This window comes from Myodes glareolus, chromosome 6, assembly GCF_982192425.1.
Source record: "Myodes glareolus chromosome 6, mMyoGla1.1, whole genome shotgun sequence".
NCBI lineage: Eukaryota > Metazoa > Chordata > Mammalia > Rodentia > Cricetidae > Myodes > Myodes glareolus.
This window is the reverse complement of record NC_142031.1, coordinates 109,738,363-109,760,418: the sequence shown is the minus strand read 5'-3', so window position 1 is coordinate 109,760,418 and position 22,056 is coordinate 109,738,363. Positions and strand designations below refer to the sequence as shown.

At 42.4% G+C, this 22,056-nt stretch overlaps 1 long non-coding RNA gene across 1 annotated transcript; it reads right to left on the bottom strand.

Moving 5' to 3' along the window:
- Positions 1 to 774: 774 nt before the first annotated feature.
- Positions 775 to 19,852, bottom strand: LOC146894381 (uncharacterized). Its single transcript, XR_015002077.2, has 2 exons — positions 19,741 to 19,852; positions 775 to 3,106 (listed from the first exon to the last, which is right to left on the bottom strand). It is a non-coding gene; the product is annotated as an uncharacterized LOC146894381 (long non-coding RNA).
- Positions 19,853 to 22,056: the final 2,204 nt, after the last annotated feature.

The following is a 22,056-nucleotide window of genomic DNA, read 5'->3' as shown; positions in this document are numbered from 1 at the left end:
CTCACCCGTTTGTCAGAGGCGGGTCACTGAAAATGTCTGTGTGGTATGAATTACTGTGTTCTTACACATCCAGCTTTTTCTACATTAGCACGATTGAGTACTGTATAACTGTAACAGCTGTCGTGTGTCTCCTACCTGAAGAGCTATTGAGAGCCAATGACTCCAGGGGAAAGGGGTGGCAGTTTTCTATTGTTAAAACATGCTCCTAAAATTGTGTGTGTGTGTGTGTGTGCGCGCGCGCGTGTGCGTGTGTATGTGCGTGTGTGTGTACACGCCTGATTGTTTACATGGACATTGTGAGCATTCGGATGCCTGTGGAAGAGGGGTTGGATCCCCTAGAACTGGAGTTACAAGAGGTTCTGAGCTGTCTGAGGGGTTCTCGGAACTGAATCTGGTTGCTCTGCAAGATCAGCAAGGCTTCTAAGTGCTGAGCACTCTCTCCAGCCTTGGAGTCAGTTTTCCTTAAAGTGTGCCTCCTGGTAGGCAGGACTGTGGCCGTGTTCCGGTGGACAGCCCCACACCTAGGAATGTATGAGCAGCACATACTGAAATCAGTGGACTCTTAAAAAAAGTGAGAGCCACAATTGGGAGAGAGGTGGGGTGGATCTGGGAGGAGTTATGGGGACAAACGGAATGAATATGGTCAAAACACATTATGCACATGTAGGAAATTCTCAAAAAATGTTAAATAAATATTGTGTCTTTAAAAATCTTCTCACAAAGAAAATCCCTTGCCGAGAGAGCTTCAAGGTAGTCAAACATTTAAATAACACATTTAAGGATGAAGAAATTCTATTTTTATATAAATCTTTGCTTATAAATAAATATTTATTTAAAAATTGAGTTAGAAAGAATGTTGTAGTAGGCTACTAGTTCATTTCCTGACCACCTGGTAGTTTAGACTTGAAATAATCACACAGAAACTACTATTTGCAATACTGTTTGGCCAACAGCTTAAACATATTTCTAGCTAACTCTGCCTTAATTAACCCATTAATCTGTGTATCACCACAAGTTCCAGCATCTGTCTCTGTCATGTCAGCAGGGCTACATGGCTTCTCCTGATTCCATCTTCTTTCTCTCAGCATTCAGTTTAGTTTTCCCTGTCTAGCTAAATTCTGCCCTATCAACAGGTCAAGGCAGTTTCTTTATTTACCAATGGTATTCACAGCATACAGAGGGGAATCCTACATCACCTCCCCTTTTCTGTCTAAATGAAAAGGAAGGTCTTAATTTTAACATAGTAAAATTTCACATAACAAAGCAGGTATCAAGCAAGAATTACAGTTACAGTATTTATATCTACTTTATCTTTTATCATAACTAAGAAAAACTATAATTATAGCTATGTATTCTTCAACTCCATCAAAGACTCCAGAAGGATATAATATTACCTAAGTAAACAGGAAGTACGTTGTAAGCAACTTCCAAAACTCGAGAATTGACAGAGAAATCTCACTGCCGGGACAGTCACCCAAAGTTGTTCTGTGTCATTGGGGCATCCATCTTCATCAGATTTTTCTACTGGAAATTTGAAGATCTGTTCTGCCTTGTGATGACAAAGTCCACCAGTTGCTTTTCTGTGTCATGCAGAATGTCTGGCGGACTCTTTCATAAAGCAGGAACCCCGAAGGATCGATCGTCTCACCTTTGGGCAAGTCCAGCAGTCATTTGTCTGTGGGTCCTGCATGTCCAGTTCAGACAGCATAGCATCAAGCAATACAGGCAAGAGAAGCTTCTTACCCAAATGGCTAGCAAAGTCCTTAAGGAGCTTCTTCAATGCCCATTCTCCTCTTGAAGGAATTGGTGCTGCCAGGAGCAGATATGTCTCACTGTCACGAAAAAGCCTAAATTCTTAAACATTTAAATGCCATATTCTGAAGGTCTCTGAAAGATCCGAAGAATACTTATCTAACCAAAATATATCTCTCTATATCTAGAAAATGTAGCTAACATGCCTACAAGCTTAACTACTATAGATAATTTATCTATTAACCTGTATTTCTTTACATTACATTTTTAAATGAGATGCACAAACACAATACCTTAATCAAGAGCAGAAATAAACATATAACAAAATTGACCTTGAATTTGTATCAATAAACTAAGATCCGTACCAATCCAAATCTCTATAACATATCCCCCTTTAAATGTAAACAAACATTTATAAACATTCATTTAGGGAATTTGGGCGTAGTTCTCTCCAAACTGCTTCCTGTTTTTTGTTGGGCGAAGTATTTTTGGGTATGTTCACAGTAACCTTTGCGGGGGGTCTTGGTCCATCAAACCACACATTAGTCTGGAATTAATCCACAGGTTCTCATCTTCTGTGGAAACAAAAGAAGAATCTCTTTTCCAAAGCAACAAATCCTTAGACCCAAATTTTGGAATCAACATACTTTTAAAATATATAGGTTAGTTTAGGTTAGTAAGCCATACAATGAAATGTTTCTCTGTACTTAGTTCATTCACAGACAAAAAAAAAATCAAAGAAAACACAATAATATACATAATCCAGACTCTCTGTATATAGTCCATCTTTATGTGACTTATTTTTTTACTCTATTACTTTTTCTATAAGTTTAATATTTATTTTATTATCTTTATTCCTTTAATCTATGACTGCCTGTACTCTTTTATATTACATTCACTGTCTGTTTACTCTTTTTCTTCTCTCTCCCAAGCCTACATACATTTTTTAAAACACACTGTATCTCATTTAAAGGTCTTTTATGACTGAATCTGTCTTTATTGTATATATGTAATTATTTTCTGACCAGAAGCGCTTCTTTAAAAGCTAAGCAGCAGCATTGTTAAGGCAAACAAGGTTCTGCCTGCTTACTCTGCCCAGTCCAACATGGTGGAAGTCCATCCATTGTCTCTGAGAAACATTCTCTCTGCCCCAGACCCAGGGTCAGGTCACAGAAGGTTTGTGTTACCATTAAGCAAGTTGTAGCACTCTGCTCACAGATCCCATTGAAATGCTCCACAGCCAGACCTCATCAGAGTTTGTACTGTCCAGGAAGATGCCATTTCAAAGTCACATGGAAATCAGGAAAACCTCTCTTAAAGGAACTGCAGCATGCCACCAGCAAGCAAAGCCCATCTGAAAAAAAAATGCAGCTAAACTTTGTTTTTTAGTGTCTAGAATTCCTTTCCAAGCACTCTCAGGTTTTATATGAATTTAGCTAGCACATGTTGGAGTGCCAGTTTGTTGTAAGAGGCTACTAGTTCATTTCCCGACCACCCGGCAGCTCAGACTCAAAATAATCACACAGCAACTATATTACTTGCAATACTGTTTGGCCAGCAGCTTAAGCATATTTCTAGCTAACTCATATCTTAAATTAACCCATGTCCATTAATCTGTGTATCGCCACGAGGCTGTGGCTTACTGGGCAAAGTTCCAGCGTCTAGCTCTGGTGGAGCTACATGGCTCCTCCTGACTCCTCCTTCTTTCTTTCAGCATTCAGTTGAGTTTTCCCTGCCTAGATAAATTCTGCCCTATCAGTAGGCCAAGGCAGTTTCTTTATTCACCAATGGTATTCACAGCATACAGAGGGGAATCCCAGATCAAAAGAAGGTTTCACAACTCACCTGATTTTAGCATTATCCTGCAATTTAATCCAATACTACACTAAAAGAATATTCTATCACAACCAAGAGAGGTTTATACCAGGAGTATGGGTTTGACTCACTCACAAATAAATCAGGGGCCAGCAAGATGGCTCCGTGGGTAAGAGGGATTGCTGCTAACCCTAATGACTTGAGTTTGATCCACACATGGTGGAGAGAAAGAGCTGACTCCCACAGCATGCATGTGTGCATGCATACACACATATACACATAAACACATGTACAAAATAAATGAATACATTGAAATTTTAAAATGTAATTAAATCAGTACAGTTTATAACAGAAAAGTTAAAAATGAAAGTCATGTGATCATGTCACTATGTGTAGGAAACAACATTTGACAAAAATCAAGCATCTATTCCTTACTGAAAATGATATTCTTCCCAGGTGTGGTGACACAAGCTTTAATACGCATGCCTGGGAGAGGGAACAGAAGCATTCTGCAAGTTCATGATCACCTTGGACTATACTACACTTGGACTACCTCAAAACATCAATAAATAAATTAAGCAAACTCTCAGTGGACTAGGAATAGAGGGAAAGTTCTCAGCCATCTAAAGGATATCTGCAAACAACTATATATTGAATTAAATCATCATAATTCTGAAACACTAAATGCATCCCTAAGATCCAGAACATGATAGAATATGCCCCCATTTCCATCCAACATTGTATTGGAACTCTGACACATACAATTAAATTAAAAAGAAAGAAAAGGAAAAAAATGGCCTAGTAAAATACACTAAATAAAACCATTTTTAGTCACAAAAGATATGATTATCTGATTGTAGAAAGTGGAAAACACAAAAACAAAACAAAGTCTGTAGGAGATCAGGGCCATAGTTCAGGGATATATGTTTGCTCAGCACACACAACACTGGGTACCATCCCCTCCCTCTCCCTCTCTTCCTCTCTTTTTCTCCCTCTCCCTCTTTCTCTCCCTCTCCCTCTCTGTGCTAGAATCAACGACTAAATTCAACAAAAGTGTAAGATATAAGACAAACAGACAAAACTTTATTGTATTTTTATACACTGGCAACAAACAATCCGAACTTAAAGTTTTTAAACGCCATTCAGAATGTATATGTATATGTGTGCTTTTTCTCGTGGTTTTTTTCTTTGTATACACACACACACACACACACACACACACACAGAGCGGAGGATTATTTAGCTACAAAGAAGGAAATCATGTTCTATGTAAAAAAAAAAAATCTACCTGGAACTCATTATGTTGAGCAAAATGTGAAATGTATGTGTTATTGTTGCTTTTTTTCCTCATATTTGGATCTAGAATATAAGAAAAGACATGAACTTTAATATAGAGAGTTTCTGGAATGTGAAAAGTGATGAAAGAAAATGAGAGGGGGGAGGCAAGAGAGGAAAATTGGGGTAGTGACTACAATCAAACTGTGCTATATACACATCTGGCAACGTCACAAGAAAACCTACTCTCTGGTACAATTAGTATAAGCTGTTTAGTCATGGTTTCTATTGCTGTGAAAGACACTATGACCATGGCAACTCTTGTAAAGGAAACATTTAATTGGGACTGGCTTACAGTTTCAGAAGTTTAGTCCATTGTTATTATGTTGAGAAGCATGGGGCATGCAGGCAGTCATGATGCTGGAGAAGAAACTGAGAGTGTTCTACATTGTGATCCACAGGCAGCAGGAGACTGTGTGCCACCCTGGGCATAGCTGGAGCATAGGAAACCTCCAAGCCTGCCTCCATAGTGACACACATCCTTTGAAAAGGCCATACCTACTTCAACAAGTCTACATCTCTTAATAGTGCCACTGCCTGTGGACCAAGCCTTCAAAAACATGAATCTATGGGGGCCATATTCACTCAGACCACCACATAAGCTAATGAAATATTTTTAATATTGTTCTGCTAAAGAACATAACAATAAAATGACCTTCGATGACATTCTGCTTTACGCATAGACCAGTGTCTCACTCAGCCATCATTAGAGAAGCATCCATCTGCAGTAGATGAGAACAAATACAGAGACCCACAGCTGGACAGTGTGCAGGGAGTAAGAGACCTTAGAACACTCAGTCCTAAGTGGGATGTCACCATCAAACCCCACCCCTCAGGGCTGAGAAAGCTATGGAGAAGAGGCAGAAAGATTGTAAGAGCCAGAGAAAACACCAATGAAACAACATATTCCAGACACAGAAGGATGGTCACACATAAACTCACAGAGATTGTGGCGGCATGCAAAGGGCCTGTCCAGGTTCAAGCCAGATGCAGCCCCAGCAATGAGAGGGGAAGTGGACACAACCCCTATCCCTAACCAAGAAGCTACCTCCAATTGGTAACCACTTGCAACGGAAAAAATCATTTTCTCCAACCAAGTCTCACTAGGTATACAAACCATATTTAAAGGCATATTCCATGTTCAGCTGCTGTGGAATAATTCTATGTACTTTGAAAATGTGTTGCTCTCATTGTTAATAAAAAGCTGATTGGCTGGTAGCCAGGCAGGAAGTATAGGCGGGACAGCTAGACACAGAGAGAATTCTAGGAAGAAGAAGGGCAGAGTCAGAGGAGTCGCCAGACAGAGAGTAAGCTAGATGAGCATACTGTACTGAGAAAAGGTGCCAAGTCACATGGCAAGCGCAGATAAGAAATAGTTAATTTAATGTAAGAGTTAGCTAGTAACAAGCCTGAGCTACTGGCTGAGCATTTATAAGTAATATTAACTTTCCATGTCAATTATTTTAGAACTAGTGGGCGGGAAAGAAAAGTCTGCTAACAATCAGCAGAGATGGCCAACACAAAACAAACTCAATGGTATTTTGGGAGGTTAATTTTTTTTGTTTCATATTACTTTTAGCATTTTTTAAAAACTTTATAGGCCTTTTGTTTGTATATTATGGTTTCAGATTTTATATTTTTATGGGTTTGGGGTTTGTGTGTCTGTCTGTCTGTGTATGTGTGTATCTGAGTGTATATGTGTTTCTCATGCTCTTTCTTTGTCGTTAATATTTTATTCTCATTTGTTTCTTTTTTGTAACTATGACTGTTTTCTAAAACAATAGAGAAAGAAACAATGGAGTTGGATGGGAGGGGAGGTGGGGAGAATCTGGAAAGACATAGAGGAAGGAAAACCATACCAGAATATATTGTAAGACAAAAGTTATTTTTCAGCAGAGTGGTGTTGGTGCATTTCTTTAATCTCAGCACTCAAGAGATAGAGGCAGGTGGATCTCTGTGTGTTTGAGGTCAGCCTGGTCTACAAGAGCGAGTTTCAGGACAGACTCCAAAGCTACAGAGAAACCCTGTCTCGAAAAAAAAAAAAAAAAAAGAAAGAAAGAAAAAAAAGAAAAAAAGGAAAGAAAGAAAATAAAAAATTATTTTTCTTTTTTGTTACAATATGTTTTATTATTTAAAACAACTTTTAAATTTAAATATTTTGGTCATATTCTTCCCCTCCCTCAAGTTTTTCCAGTTCCTCTCTCTCCCCGCCCAACTTTCAGTTTTTTCTCAAAAAACAAAACCCCAATACAACAACAATAGCCCTCTCCAAAAAAAGAAAGAAAGAAAGAAAATGAAAAGAAAACCACACCTAAAAAGAAAAAAGCAAAATATCAAACTATAACCAAATAAAAGCACACACAGAAAAGCAAAGTACATTATAAGCCGATCAACGGCTCCTAACCCGAGGCCTCTACCCATAGCCATGATAACCCAATCAGTTTCTTCTCGATTCCCCTCAGCCTCGAAGGCAGAGCTGAGCCAGCCAGCTGTGAGGAGTGCTCAGACTGAAGGTGGAAGAGGAAGGAGCGTTTGTCGCTGATGCTGGAGCAGAGTGGGGCCAAGGTTTTCCAGCAATAGTGCTAGCTATGGGAAGACAGTTGATCTGGGCAAAAAAGCAGCTTTGATTGTTGGTGTTTGTGGGGCGTGGGGGCGGGGAGGGGCGGGAGTGTAAACTGAAATATTTAAATTACATAATTTGACCAGAGTTTTGATATACGGTCATGTCCCATGAAACCGTCTCCACTAGCAACACATCCTCCATGCCTAAGGTTTCTGGTGTCCACGGTCATCCCTCCCTCTTGTGCCATTCAGCCCCAGACAACCACAGCCCTACTTTCCGTCACGGTAATGACTTTGCACTTCCCAGTTTTATTCATGTGGAATCTATAGTCTAGGTTTTCAAAGCAGGTTTTGTTTTTCATTCCACTTTTACTTTGAGCTTTCGAATCGCTCCTGGACGCCATGACCGCTCCTCTTCGCTAGCTTTTCTAGCCTGCAGATATGGTGGTTTGCTTCTCCGGCATCCTGCTGTGGACACTTGGGCTGTCTGAAGGCTGGCCTCTTAAACTGTGAGTTGTGAACCCACAAATATGGGGATTTGGGGGAAACAGTGAGAATAAAAGGTTGCTGAACACGCAGCTAACAGTTCAAAATAAAACAGGTAAGCAATCTGAAGTGCTTCTGGAGGCACTCCGCCATGTTGGATCTTGTAACCCCCATTGCAGCCTTAGTTCTGAACATGCTATATGAGCACTTGGTGTGTGTATGCTAACCCCTCAACCAAACTCCCGCGAAACACTGCAGTTCAGATCCAAGATTGTTGTATACATGTAGCACCATGTTTTCAATGTACATAAACAGTCTTCTACTGTTATAGAAACAGCCTTGTTTCTAGTAGAAAGCAAGGCTCAGGGCTCACTGTTTTCTAATCATTCCTCAACAGGTATGTATCTCTCATTGTATTTCTTAAAGTTTTGCCTGAGTTGTTGATTTGAATTTCATAATATCATTAGATGATGTGGGGCTTGGATATAAGATAGAATGTCTAAAATGGCCCTAAACATACTCCTGTCCCTTTGTACAATTTATACACACACACACACACACACACACAAAATACATTCTCATCATTAACACATGGAAAACCAAAATACCAATCAACTCTGAAAAAATGCTAATGATGCTTTGTCTTGCAGTATTAAATATTCAACCAAGATTTATACTCTTCATGTAAAAATAAACAATCATATCTATCTTGTGCAAATTTGCTTTCATCTTTTATATAATGGTAAAGTTATGTGAAAACCAAATGCTCTAAAATTCACTTTTAGTGCCTTTGTGTTTGCATGTGTGCAGGTGGGTGCGTGCATGCAAACGCATGTACATACGTGAGCAGGTGCATGTGGAGGTCAGAGGACAACCCAGGAATGACGCAGGATCTCATTGTCCTGGAGCTCAGGCCAAGCCGGGGCCTCCTGTCTCCATCTCCTTGGTGTGGGGATTACAAGTTTGCATCACCATGCCCAGCATTTTTTTTTAATATAACGTAATTCTTTATTGATTCTTTGAGAATTTTACATCATGCACCCCCAATCCCACTCACCTCCCAGTCCCTCCATATACACTCCTCCCTGCAACACCCCCCAAATACCCTCCCCCAAAATTAATTAGAAACAAAACAGACAAAAAAAAACCCACCTCACTCCACCATCTTTCCTGCCTCTCTAACACCCAAAACCTCTTCATTCATTCTGGCACTGGGGGCTGAGGTGTGTCACACACTCTATGTACCCTTTGTCCAATCAGTCCCACCTCCAGATGTTCATTATAATGAGTCATTGGTCTAGTTCAAGGACTCTGGCACACCATCATCCCTGGACCCTCACCAAAACTCCTCTTGGATATCCTTGGATATGTAAAGAGCAACAGTCTCTTCACATGCTTGAGTCGGTCACAGATGGGGTAGATGTTAGGGTGGGTCAACCCAAAGCCCAGGATGTGGGCCTGGGTGTTAGCTGAGCTGGTCAGTCAAGGCCACTGTGACTAACCCCCTCGGGCAATGTGTTGAGCCACCTCCCCTAGACCCATACCAAGGGGGCCAGCTTTCCCATGCCTGTGGTAAGGGGCAGAGCCCTCTCTCCTGAGTACAAGTGGGATGCTCTCTCCCATGAGAGAGTGGGGCTGGCTCTCCTGTTGCAGTGTCCCTCAAGGGGTGGGCATGCCCAGCATTGTACGTGGTTTTTGAAGATGGAACTTAGGCCCTCATGCAAGACAAACCCTTTACTGGCGGAGTCATCTGCCAACCCCTAAATTAAATTGATAATTTACTACCAGTAAATTTTTAATTTGTATGTCTATCCTATATCTATATACCCAGGGCCATATAAAAATTTCTCAGGCAAGAAAAGGTCACAAGCAGTAAAGGTTTTAAAAGCTCTATTGCCAAAAAGATGACTACAAACAATCATAGATATGCCTTAGGAACATATATCTCCTTTTATTTTGGGTAAATATATAAGAGTTAAAGTAGCTAGACCATATAGTATGCATGCATTCAAGTGTGAAAGTTAGTGCTAATTGTCACTTTGAGGAAATCTAAAACCACCCGGGAACAGGACCTCTGAGCGTGCCTATTGAGGGTTGTATTGATTACATTAAGAATACCTGCCCAGAGAGGGTGGCACCATTCCCTAGATCCTGAACCATGTGAGAGTCAAGAAAGCTAGCTGAGAGCAGGCACAATCCATTCGACGGTCTCTGTTTGCTTATATAGATGTGATGTGAACAGCTGTCTTACCCTTGCCGCTGGGACTTCCCCGTAGTGACAGACTGTCACCTGGAACTGAAAGTTAAAATAGCCTCACCCTAAGCTGCTTTTCCCAGAATATTTTGTCAAAACAACCGGCAAAGAAACAAAGACAACAACTTCTAAGCAATCTGCGAACTCTTTCCCAAAGTCGTTGTAGCATAAAAGCTCCCGTCTGCAGAGTCAGGGAATTTCACTTCCTCCATCATCCTTACCAACACTTGACAAGATCAAGCTTTTAAATATTACTGCTCTAATAGGTGTGTGGTAGCATCTCATTGTGGTTTTATTTTGTACTTCTTTGGCGACTAATGTTGCTGAGTACACTTTTTCATGTGCTTACAGGCTGATCCTGTTTTGTGAAGTGCCCCTGCTCATCTTTGTGGCGTGGCTGCTCAAACCTTTACTGGATTGTAATTTTTCTTATTGTTGAGTGTTCTTTATACTCTAGATATGTCCTTTATCTGGTACATGCTTTGCAAATGTTTTCTCCTCGTTCATGGCTAAGTCCTAATGCATAGACAATTTGTTCAAACACCTATGCATGTTGGTATACAGATTTTTCTTAAATGAGATTAACACTTAACTCATGGTGTCCTAGAAAAAGAGATCTGTAATGTAGGTGCCATCTGTTGAAAGCCTTCAGGGAAAGGGTAATCTCCCTGAGGAACAGAAGTTCTGCAGGAGGCTGCCTCCAGCCCGGAGCATCCACCTTAGCTCTTCCCAGGCTGGCTACAGCTGTTAGACTCAGCAACCTCCGTAACAATGTGAGCCCATGTCTTCAAGATCGCTCAGTCTCCCTCCTCCTGCCACCCACGCCCATTCATCCGTGCATGTACTCATGCACAAACGTATGTGTCCTGTTGGTTCTGTTCTCTTAGGACAGAGATGACTACCCTGGGCAAACCTGCTCCCGTATCAAATAACTGTTCATCAGATCTTACTGAAAAAATCTTCCCTCTTTGTTAGTTCCCCCAACCCTAAACAGTTTTCTCATGAACCGTGCCCATCTAATCAAAGACTTTAGCTGATAGACCCATCTCAAACCGCTTGAACTCTGACTCCAAACTCTACATTATTCTCTTCTGAGACACCATCATGTCCCCATCAATGTGACACTTCCCCTTACTGGAGTAAATAACTAGCTCATCTTTGTGAGGAATTCCGACATCTCTTAGAAACATCAGCAGTTGATAACTAAGATGCACTCAGTGGAGATAAAATTAATGACGAAAGTTGGGAGTGTTACTAAAATCAGGAATGACGAAACCCAGATACCAGCAAGAGTGGGAAACCGTCAGGAGACCTAGGGCCGAGGGAACAAGGGGAAGAACGGTGTCACCAGAAGCCAGTGTAAACAGGATCTAGAGCCATGGGTTGTCCAGCAGAGGTCACAGCTGTAGAGCTGAGGTGTCAGTAGGAATGGGGAGGGGCTCTGCCTCCTGCCTCTTTTGTCTTCTGCTTGCCGGCCAGTCAGATTATACTTTTTGAGAGGAGCTGAAAAGGACAGCAAATTTTGAAACACCACAAATAAGAAGGGACCAAGCAAGCCTTTTAAAAACTGTGAGCTGAGAAGCATTAGTCAAAGCCAAGGAAGCTGATTAGGTTTGGGGGTGAGGTGCCACATGGCAGGTCCTCCCAGGATGAGTGTGAATAAACCATGGGTCTGTGAGAAGGCACACTGACTTTTGAATTCCACACTGGTTCCTGCAAGCTACTTGGTTCCCATGCCTCCCTCCGTGTCTTCATGTGGGAGATGGGAATATTAGTCCATGTTTCTTTTGGCTGTTATTTTGCAACCATGTTTACCCTTCTTGCATGTTTCAATAATGTTCCCCATTTCTCAGGGCTATAAGCCTGGTCCACATGTCCCAGAATCCCTACCCCCCTCCTTTTTCCTCCTCCCTTCTCCCCTCTCCATAGTTCTTGATAAAGAACACTGTCTGCCAATTACATGCCCTGTGTGAGATCGGGATCTTCGGGCTTCGGCAGATGTGATGTTTCTCAGCAAAGTTAAGCTTCCTCTCTCTGTTTACCAGCCTGGCACTGTGGCCGTGAACAACAATTTCCTATGACTCTTTTTTGTCTTTTACTGAAAATAGACTTTTTTTCATACAATGTATTTTGATTATGGATTCCCCACCTCTGCCGGGTTCCTTTCCACCTACCCTCCCATCTGGATTCACAGCTTTTCTGAGTCCCCTTAAAAGACAAAAAGGCCTCTAAGGGACAATAATAGAATAAGATAAGATCAAACAACAGCAGAATGAAAACAAATCAGAATAGGCAAAACCACAGACAAGAAAAGGAGCAGAATAAAAAGCTCAAGAAATCCACAGAGACAGAGGTACACATGTCCTCACAACACAGGTATTCCATAAATAAAAGCACAAAACTGGGAGTCATAGTATAGACGCAAAGGACCTGAAAGGGTTTTATTAATGCCTTGACGTAACATCGCGAGACAAAGACCCTCCCACGATGCCATTGTGTGCATTTTGTGTTGAGCTATGGAAAGGAGGTCTCACGGTTAGACTGCAGTGGCCAACCTGAGCAATGGTGGTCACCCCCCTGAGTTTTTCTTCTTTGGCCCTTTTAATAGTTTTTAAAGAAGCATCTAACTGTTCTTATTAAATCCCCTTCGGCAAGAAACACCTACAGTGGTTTCTGTCTTGCTGAGCGGCAGGTACTGGAGTGTAAGGCACATTCCTGAAGGGCACCCCTTTGTAGAAAGGACCCTTGAGTGGATGGCACTTGGAAGTGCCTTGGCACACGCGTGGCACGTGCTGTTTGTGTGCTGTGTGCGGATCTGAAAACTTCAGAGATCTCCAGAGCAATGGTCATTGACAAATGTGCTAGTCATCGTGGTGAGGCTTTAATTTTAAACATTTACTTAGTTAGAATGGGTTTTCTGCCAACTTAAGTATAGAATTATAGAAAACATAAACTGAGGGTCAGTGAGAAGTCTCCGCGGATAAAGAGCTCACCATGAAAGCTTGGTGGCCTGAGTTTGAGCCTTAGAAGTGGAAGGAGAAAATTGACTCCACAGAGTTGTCCTCTGACCTCCACACACGTACCAGGTCACACTCATGCCTCTCACACATGCACACATCACCCCCCCGCACACACACGTACATACACATCATACACACACACACATAAATTTAAAAATTTTCCCCCTTATGTTTATATTTTGAATGTGAGTGTTTTGTCTGCATTTTTGTCTGAGGCCCAAAGAAGGTGTCAGGGTCCCTGGAACTGGAGTTCCTGATGTTTGCAGACTGCAGTGTAGACACTGAGAATCAAATCTAGGTTCTCTGGAAGAGCTGCCAGTGCGCTTAACTTCTGGGCCACATCTCCAGTCCCTACACACAAAAAAAAAATAATTAAGTATATAAGCTGAACTAGAGGTCTTAGTGTAAGGGGTCAGCTCCTTGGAGTTGGTACAGTACATACCCAGACACCAAATTTTTAGCACAGAGATGTATTACCGCCCCAGAGCAAGCAAGCAAGCAGGTATCTTTTGCGGGAGTGGGTTTTTAAGGAGAAAAAGGAGGAGTCTTGCTAGGGTGAGCTGGTAAATCCTGATTGGACGTATTGGCTAAATAATGAATTTCGATTGTTGGACCTTGGTGTTTTGTCTCAGGAATGAATCAGTGGCCAGATAAGAGAATGGACCTTGGGGCTAACTTTAGGAATGTAATCTAGTGGGTTTTAGCAAGAGGGAGAAGGATAAAAGGCAAAACCCCTGAGTGCCGTGTTTGCCGTGCACGGGCCTGCTAGAGTCCTTCACTTAGCAAGAAGAGAAAACCTTAGAAAAGCAAACATGGGGTTGTGGAGGTGGCTCAGTGGTAAAAAATGCTTGCTGTTTGAACATGAAGACTTAAGTCCAATCCCTAGTACTCTCATAGGTGTGGAGGCACATGCCGGCAATCCAGAGCCTGTGGAGGGGAGAGAGCAGAAACAGACAGATCCCAAGGGCTCACAGGCTGGTCAGCCTAGCTGAAGTGGTAATGTCCAGGTCCAGCAAGAGACCCTGTCTCAAATGTAAATAAGGTGGGGAAGCAACTGAAGAAGACATCCTGATTTACACATGTTTTCTCCCTCCTTTGCACATATGCACACACATACACAGGCACATACACACAAGAACAAATAAATAAATAAATGCAAACAATACATTTAGGAACTCAGTGGTATTTCCCTTTTCCAAGTGTCACTAATAGTCACTTCTCAAAACAGAACCCTGAATGGCCATGGAAACGCTAGTTCTGAGAGAACAAGTCGTGGCTAAGGAACAAAAGTACAGAGGAACTTTCATTGCTTTCCACTGGAGACAGTCATTCACGTATACTAAAGTAGGGTAGCAGGTGATTCCTGGCTTCCCTCAGACCAGCCTTGCTAGCTATGCCAGGGCTTTCCCCGTGTATTGTAGAAGACACACTGCCAACCCTCCCAGAGGAGGCTGGAAGCTCCAGGGCTCTCCAGTGGGGGACTCTCCTGTGGTGTTCCACAGTTTCCAGGTAGAGGAAGCCACAGACTCTGAGAGACTCAGAGGAAAGCCACCACCCACCCCAGTCACCCCGAATAGAATAGCTCGCTTTCAGGCCTGAGCTTTTCAAGGCCAAGTCCAGGTCTGCCTGCCTCACACAGCTAATTAATCTTATCTCTCAGCTAATGAAACTGATTGCACGGCACTTTGTAAATACCCAAGGTACTCCCCAAAAGGTAAACACTGGTAATGGTCAAGATCAAAGTCTGAGGGATGGAGTACTGATATTATGGCCCAAGGGGCATGCCTGTCTGGGAAGAACAATAAGCACCGGCTGCCTTTGATCCCAGCATTCCCAACACTGAACAGTCGGTGGTCCCACTCTGCCCTCAGAAGCCCACACTTCTTGATGCAACTATGCCCTCCCCCATGACATTACCTCCCCTGTCTCCACACCACAAGCAAGATCACCAATTACATAAGCGTAGCTCACGTCTACACCAAATGGCCTCTTATCCTCAGCATCCTCTTTCTGCTCCTTCCTCTACCTCTCAAGACCCAGCCCAGTCTGGTCTCTCGGTGGATCATCACGTGATGCTCACCCCACCCATGCACCCACCCTAAGAACAAATAACAGTGAACACGCCTTGTATTCAGATGAGCGCTAGCGTACAACGGTTCAACGTCAGGATTTCTCAGTCTGGCAATGGTGTGGAAGTGGTACCCATTCAGCAGGAACTATGCTTTGAGCTCTAATCGATCTTTATGCTCCACAGTGCACTCTGCTGCTGATCGCTCAGGTTCAATGGGCTAGGTATATTACATGCATTTCCTACCCATATTTTCCATTTACGAAGGCTCTCCCGAGCAGCAAGCCCATCACAATGGAGGAGCATCTGTATCCATTAAGCATTTGAAATGCACTGCCTCACTTCATCCTGGAAGCAACTCAGTGAGGCGGGATTGTGCCTCGGTTTTATGGGTGAGACAAATGAGGCAAAAGCTGCGGTTCTTCCCACTGCGTGCATGGTTCAGTTCTCAGTTTGTATAGCTCATCTACGCTCCACAAGAGAACATGGCTGATTTACTCCCGAAACAGCTGAGGGAAATCTGTAAGGTTTCTTGAACCAAGTAATCAGTACATTCAAAGTTCACTGTAATCCTCAAACTGTACCATCTGTGGCATAAAATCCATCACAACCCAGATGTACGTGAGAAGATGTTCCCCGCCACTAAAGCAAAGTCACCCTGAAGTACTACCTCACAGCTATCAGGATGCATATTATTTTTTGAGGAAAAGAAACAAGATAATTAGCTTTGGTGAGGATGTAGAGAAAGGCAGGTCCTTGGGCATAGGATGACAGGATGTTAGCTGGTATAGGCTCTGGGGAGCAGTGTGGAAGCTTCTGGAAAAGGTAGCCCCGACAACCGTATAACTCAGCAGTGACACTTCTGGAACAGAAAATGGACTCAAAGAAGTATTAGTATCGTGTGTCCATAGCAACACTATTCACAGTAACCAAAAGGGAGAGACTAGGCAAATGTCCAATACCTCAGTGAGACAAACAAAATGCATACATCAAAAAACCAAATAAGCTGTTCACCTTTCCAAAGAAAAGATGCTGATACACACTACACAGAGGTGAAGCGTGAGGACGTCATGAATGCAATAGTATGTCAAGATGCTGACTGACACACGCTACACAGAGGTGAACCGTGAGCAAGTCATGAACACAGTAGTAAGTCAATCACAAAAGAGTAAATGCAATATGATTCTGTTTATATGTGAAAACTGGACTCACAGAGCCACAAAATGGCGATTGCTAGGGGCTAAGGGAAAGGAGCCCTGGAATGTTAGTACGCAATAGCCAAGTTTTGCTCTGGGAAGATGGTAGTAGATGGTTGCCCAACAGTGTACATGTACTTAATACCCCTGAACTGTACAAGTGGAAATGTAAGAAGGAGTGAAAGCTGTAGGCCTCTATCCTAGATGAAAATAGGCATACAAAGTCTTTTTTTGTTTGTTTGTTTTTGTTTTTCGAGATAGGATTTCTCTGTGTAGCCCTGGTTGTCCTGGATGGAACTCATTCTGTAGACCAGAAAGGCCACTAACTCAGGGAGCCACCTGCTTCTATTTCCTGAGTGCTGGGATTAAAGTTATATGACACCACACCTGGCTGATAGTTTATAAATTCTTAACAAAAATCCCTGCAGTCGAATGCAAACACAAACTAAGAAAGGTTGCTCATATGATCAAGTAAGAGTCATTCCGGGGACACAAGCATAGTTTGCAAATTAATAAACACATTATACTAGACCAGCAACAAAACATACGTTCTTCTCAATAGATGCAGAAATTGCAGGTGATAAAATTCAAGATCTCATCATGATTTTAAAAAAATACAACTTAATATCAGTTAGATAGAAATGCATCATGCCAGGCTAAGTTCCCAAAGTCCACTTGAAGAGTGGGAGGAGTGAGAATATGAGCAAAGAAGTCAAGGCCATGATGGGTTCACCCACTGAAACAGTTTACCTGAGCTAATGGGGGCTCGCCAACTCCAGTCGGAGAGGGAAGGAACCAGCATAGGACCAAGCTAGACCTTCTGAATGTGGGTGACAGTTGTATGACTGGGGTAGACTGTGGGGCCACTGACAGTGGCACCAGGATTTGTCCCTGCTGCTTGTACTGGCTTTGTGAAACCCATTCTCTTTGGATGGATACCTCGCTCAGCCTAGATATAGTAGGGAGGGCTTTTCTCAGAGCAACGTGTCTTGCCCTCTGGGGAGTGGATGGGGGTAGGGGTGGGGGGGAAGGTGGAGGGGATGGAAGGAGGGGAGGGAGTGGGAACTGGGATTGGTATGTAATATGATGAAAGGTGGTTTTTTTTTCTTTTTAAAAAATATAAAATAAGTGAAAAAGGAAAACAAAAATATTTAGAAAGAAAAGAAAAAAAAGCATTGTGCCTTACATGGCAAAGGCTACATACTAACAAGCCAGAAGCTGACAATGTGGGGAATGGAGGAAAGATGAAAACTTTCACTATGGAACATGACAGCAGTACTAAAAGTCTTAGCCTGATTCATTAGGCAAGGGACGGAAAAGGGGGCGCCCATAGTGGGAAACAGCAAGTCAGACTAGCACTGTCTGCTGGTGAGTGACCAGGTATAGATTTTTTAAAAGAACAAAGTCTCTAGAAAAAAAAAAACTATTGGATAAATTAAAATCTAATAGATGAATTCCGTGAACTTACAGGATACAGAATAAACATAAAAATCAGTAAGGTTGCTGCTCCATAGTTGTGAAATATCTAAATTGCCTAAAAACCAAAACAAGCAATCCCTCTCACAGTACTACAAAAAAAAAAAAAATGATAGTAGAGAGGCTAGGAATGAGTTCAGCCAAAGAGGTGAGAAGCCTCTACCATTAAACTGTAAATGTTGATTAAATAAACGGACAAAGGAAAAATGAAATCGATACTGTGGGAATGTCTGTGTGAGCCAAGGAATCCAAGACTGGATGCAGTCCTGACCAAGTTGCTAACACCGCTCTTTAGAGACAGCAACAACAAAGTTCCTAACGTGTAATCCTTTGAGAATTTCAAACACTGTCTCTTGATCAACACGCCCCTCCCAAGTCCTCCCAGATCATCACCTTCTTCCTACTCCCCTCTCCACCATCCTCTATGTCTTCACAAGAGTTTTTCTCGGAACAGATGCCCTGCCCCCTCTGACCTTCCCCGTCTTTACCAAAGCTATCTTGAGTAAAACGAACCAAGCAGATGGCACTAAACCCCTGGACCACAAAGCTAACCAAAACAGATATTGCAGGCAGAAAACCTACATGGGGACCTTCTGTGGGCAGAAGGGAGAAGTCAGGAGCAAACTCAGACTTACAACCAGGGAGTATTCAGAAAGGTGTCCCAGACAGTGGAGAAAACACACCTTTCAGTAAAGGGTGTGGGGTAATGTACACATCTTCGTGCAGAAAAATGAAGCTAGACCCCCTACTGTACACTAGTTACAAAAATAAACTGAAAATAGTAAAGACTAAAATCCCATGCCGGAAACTATGAAACCACAGGAAGAAAGCAGAGAAGGATTCAGAGTGGGCTAGTGTAGCAAGCTTTCTTGCCAGACTAACTTTGGATCACCAGCTCCCAAATAACAACATGGAGACTGATTAATTATGAAAGCTTGGCCTTTAGTTTAGGCTTCTTTCCAACTAACTCTTATAACTTATTTATTCCATATTTCTTATTGTATATTCTGCCCTGTGCCTCGGTGAGCCCTCTTCGGGACGGCAAGTCAGATTTGCTCTGAGTCTCTGGCAAAATCTGCACACCTAGATTCCTCTTCCTCTTCTCTCTTCCCCAGAAACCCTGCCTATCCTCTCCTGCCTAACTATTGGCCATTTAGCTCTTCATTAAACCAATCAAAAGGTGTCTTAGGCAGAGACAACATTTTTACAGCGTGCACAAATATTCCACAACAGGCAAGCCTTTTTTGAACAAGATTCTAAAAACAACAAGAAACAAAGCAAAGTAGACCAAAGGGGCTGTGTTAAGTCCCAAGCCTCTGTGCTGCAGAGGAAACAGTCAACACAGCAGAAAGGCAGCTACCGGGTAGGACAAAGACTTGCAAAGCACACATCCCACAAGCAGCTAATGTCACATATAAGGCTCTCCAATCTCAGTAGCAACAGATCAATCAACGAATAAAGAAACAAATAACCTGCCTGAAAAAAAAAAAAAAAACCAGGCAGTAAACCTCTCAGACAGTTCCCAAAAGGAGACGAACAAATAGCCACCCGGTACATTTTAAAATGCTTCATATCACCAACCATCACAGAAATGCAAATCAAAGCCACAGGGAGATACCATCTCACTCCAGTCAGAAAGGCTGTTATCAAAAGGACAAACGAGAGCCACTGAGGGGGAGCTGAGAAGGGCACCTTCGCGTCCTGTTTGAAGATTGGAGCAGAAGCACAGCCTTCATGAGGCCAGCAAGGCAGTCTGTCAGTACACTCAAAATATACCTGTGATCTACCAGTCCACTGCTGGGTCCGGACCCAAAGGAAGTAAAAACAGTTCTTAGTGCCCCACTGGTCAGCACAGCCAAGAAGTAGAAACAACTGCAAACAGTGAAAGAATGTACGCTATCTGTCCACAGGAGAGTATTAGACCATCAAAAGAATGAAATCCTGTCACCTGTGACAACATGCATGATAACAGAAATCAATATGCTAGACGGAATAAGCCAGGCACAGGACGATAAGTACTGCACATGTGGACTTTTTAAAAGCCAGTCTTGTGGGAATCTAAGAAAAGATTGGTAGTTACCCGGACACGAGGGAGACTAGTTAGTGGGTATTAGTTAGATAGGGGCAGGTAGTGAGCTGCTGCAGAGAAGGGTAGCCATCCATAACCATTGCATACCATCTGTTCCAAAAATGATACCTCAATGACGTGGCTGCCTAAACATGACCTGAATAGGTACAACGCCAATAGACAGACTAAAAGGGAAGGGTACAGTCTCACCGGGCCCAACCCTAGGAAAGGAACTACAGATAGCTAAATACTGAGATGGGAGAAATAGTCTTCTACAGAAACAAGCCCGTCTGATTGATTATCCAATACCAGTGGTCAGTGCTGAGATCACATACCTACAAACAACGCAAAATGGACTCAGCAGATTCTATTTATATGTGGGTATTTCTATGTATATGTAAAAATAACAATTAAAGAAAAAGAGGCCATAAATTCCAGAGGGAGATGGATGGATATGTGGGAGTAATCAAGTGGAGAAAAGGGAAGGAGAAATAATGCAATTATTTTTTAATTAAAAAAAAGAGTGTTTAGCTGGGTGGCAGCTGTGTACGCCTTTAATCCCAGCACTTGGGAGGCAGAGGCAGGTGGATCTCTGTGAGTTCGAGGCCAGCCTGGTCTTCAGAGTGAGTTCCAGGACAGTCAGAGCTATACAAAGGAATCCTGTCTCGAAAAACAAAAACAAAAACAGAATATTTAATATATGCATGAGTTAAAACATACCCATTTATAGCTTACTAGATTTATTTTATTGTTTTATGGATAAGAGTGTTTTTGCCTACATGTATGTCTATATATCACTTCCATGCTGACCTGATGCCTGAGGAGGTTGGAAGATGAAGTCGGATTGCCTGAGACTCAAGTTACAAATGTCTGTGAGCTACCATGTGGGTGCTAGGAATCAAACTTGGGTCCTCTGCAAGAGCAACAAGCAACCCTGACTGCTAAGCCAACTCTCCAGCCCCATTACACGCCCATTTTGCCTGTTAATTTAAATCTTTAAGTAGAACTGTGATAAGATTGTGACATATTTTACCTCAATAAAATATGAACGTTTTTTCATCTCATACATTTGACATTCACAAACGCCTTGTAGGGATGCAAAGGTGGCGCCAGAGTCCCTGGTTGCTAAGACTTGGAGAGTAAGGCTGAGAAGTCAACTGATGTGCTCTGGATCTGTGCAACGGTCAGGTTGCAATGCAGAACATTTGGGTTTGTGCAGCCAAGATTCTGTACTTTCTCTCACCTGTTCCTGGGTCACAGGTCACGGTCCTTAGTCAGGACCAGCATGAAATGGGGCTGTCAATCTACACTTGATTCCTAAACTCAATTTCACCCTAGGTTCTTGTGACTCAGGGAGTCCCTCAAAAGATGTCACTGTCCTCACAAGGAGTCAGAAAACAATGAATAACTGAGACCACAGAGCCTCGCCATCTCCGTGGACTGACCACCTTAGATACTGACAGATATCCAGGACCGAGCTCAGCTGTGTTTGTGAAGGTTCAGAACACACGGAGGGCAACTCAAGTTACGCCCTCTTTTTATCTTTCAGAGATTAATTTTTAAAGGACTTCCTGTACTTTAGCTACAACAAAACTATGATAGAAATGATTTAATTACAAACTAGTTGGACAACTTGAAGGTCTCTTTAGCAAGATTATCAGAAGTTCTGTTTCCCAGATACATACGGAAAACACCTGTGTGTTTGCTGCTTTGTTGCTTTTAAATCCCAGGGTCCTAGACTCACCCTTGCCCCGAGACACTGGTCCAATTGCCTTGTCATTGTGCCTTGTTCTGTGTCACACAGAAGTTCTTCAAGCAGTTTTAATAGCAGTTAAGGATGAGAGCCACTGGCCTCAGATGAAATAGTAACATAAATCTAAGATACTTAAGTCGCATTTGGGGATGAACTATTGCAATCCCAGCATTCAAGAGGGGGGTTGCTGTGCTGAGTTCAAGGCTAGCCAGGGCTACATAGAAAGACCCTGTTTCCAAAAAGAAAAGAAAGGAAGGAAAGAAGGAAGAAA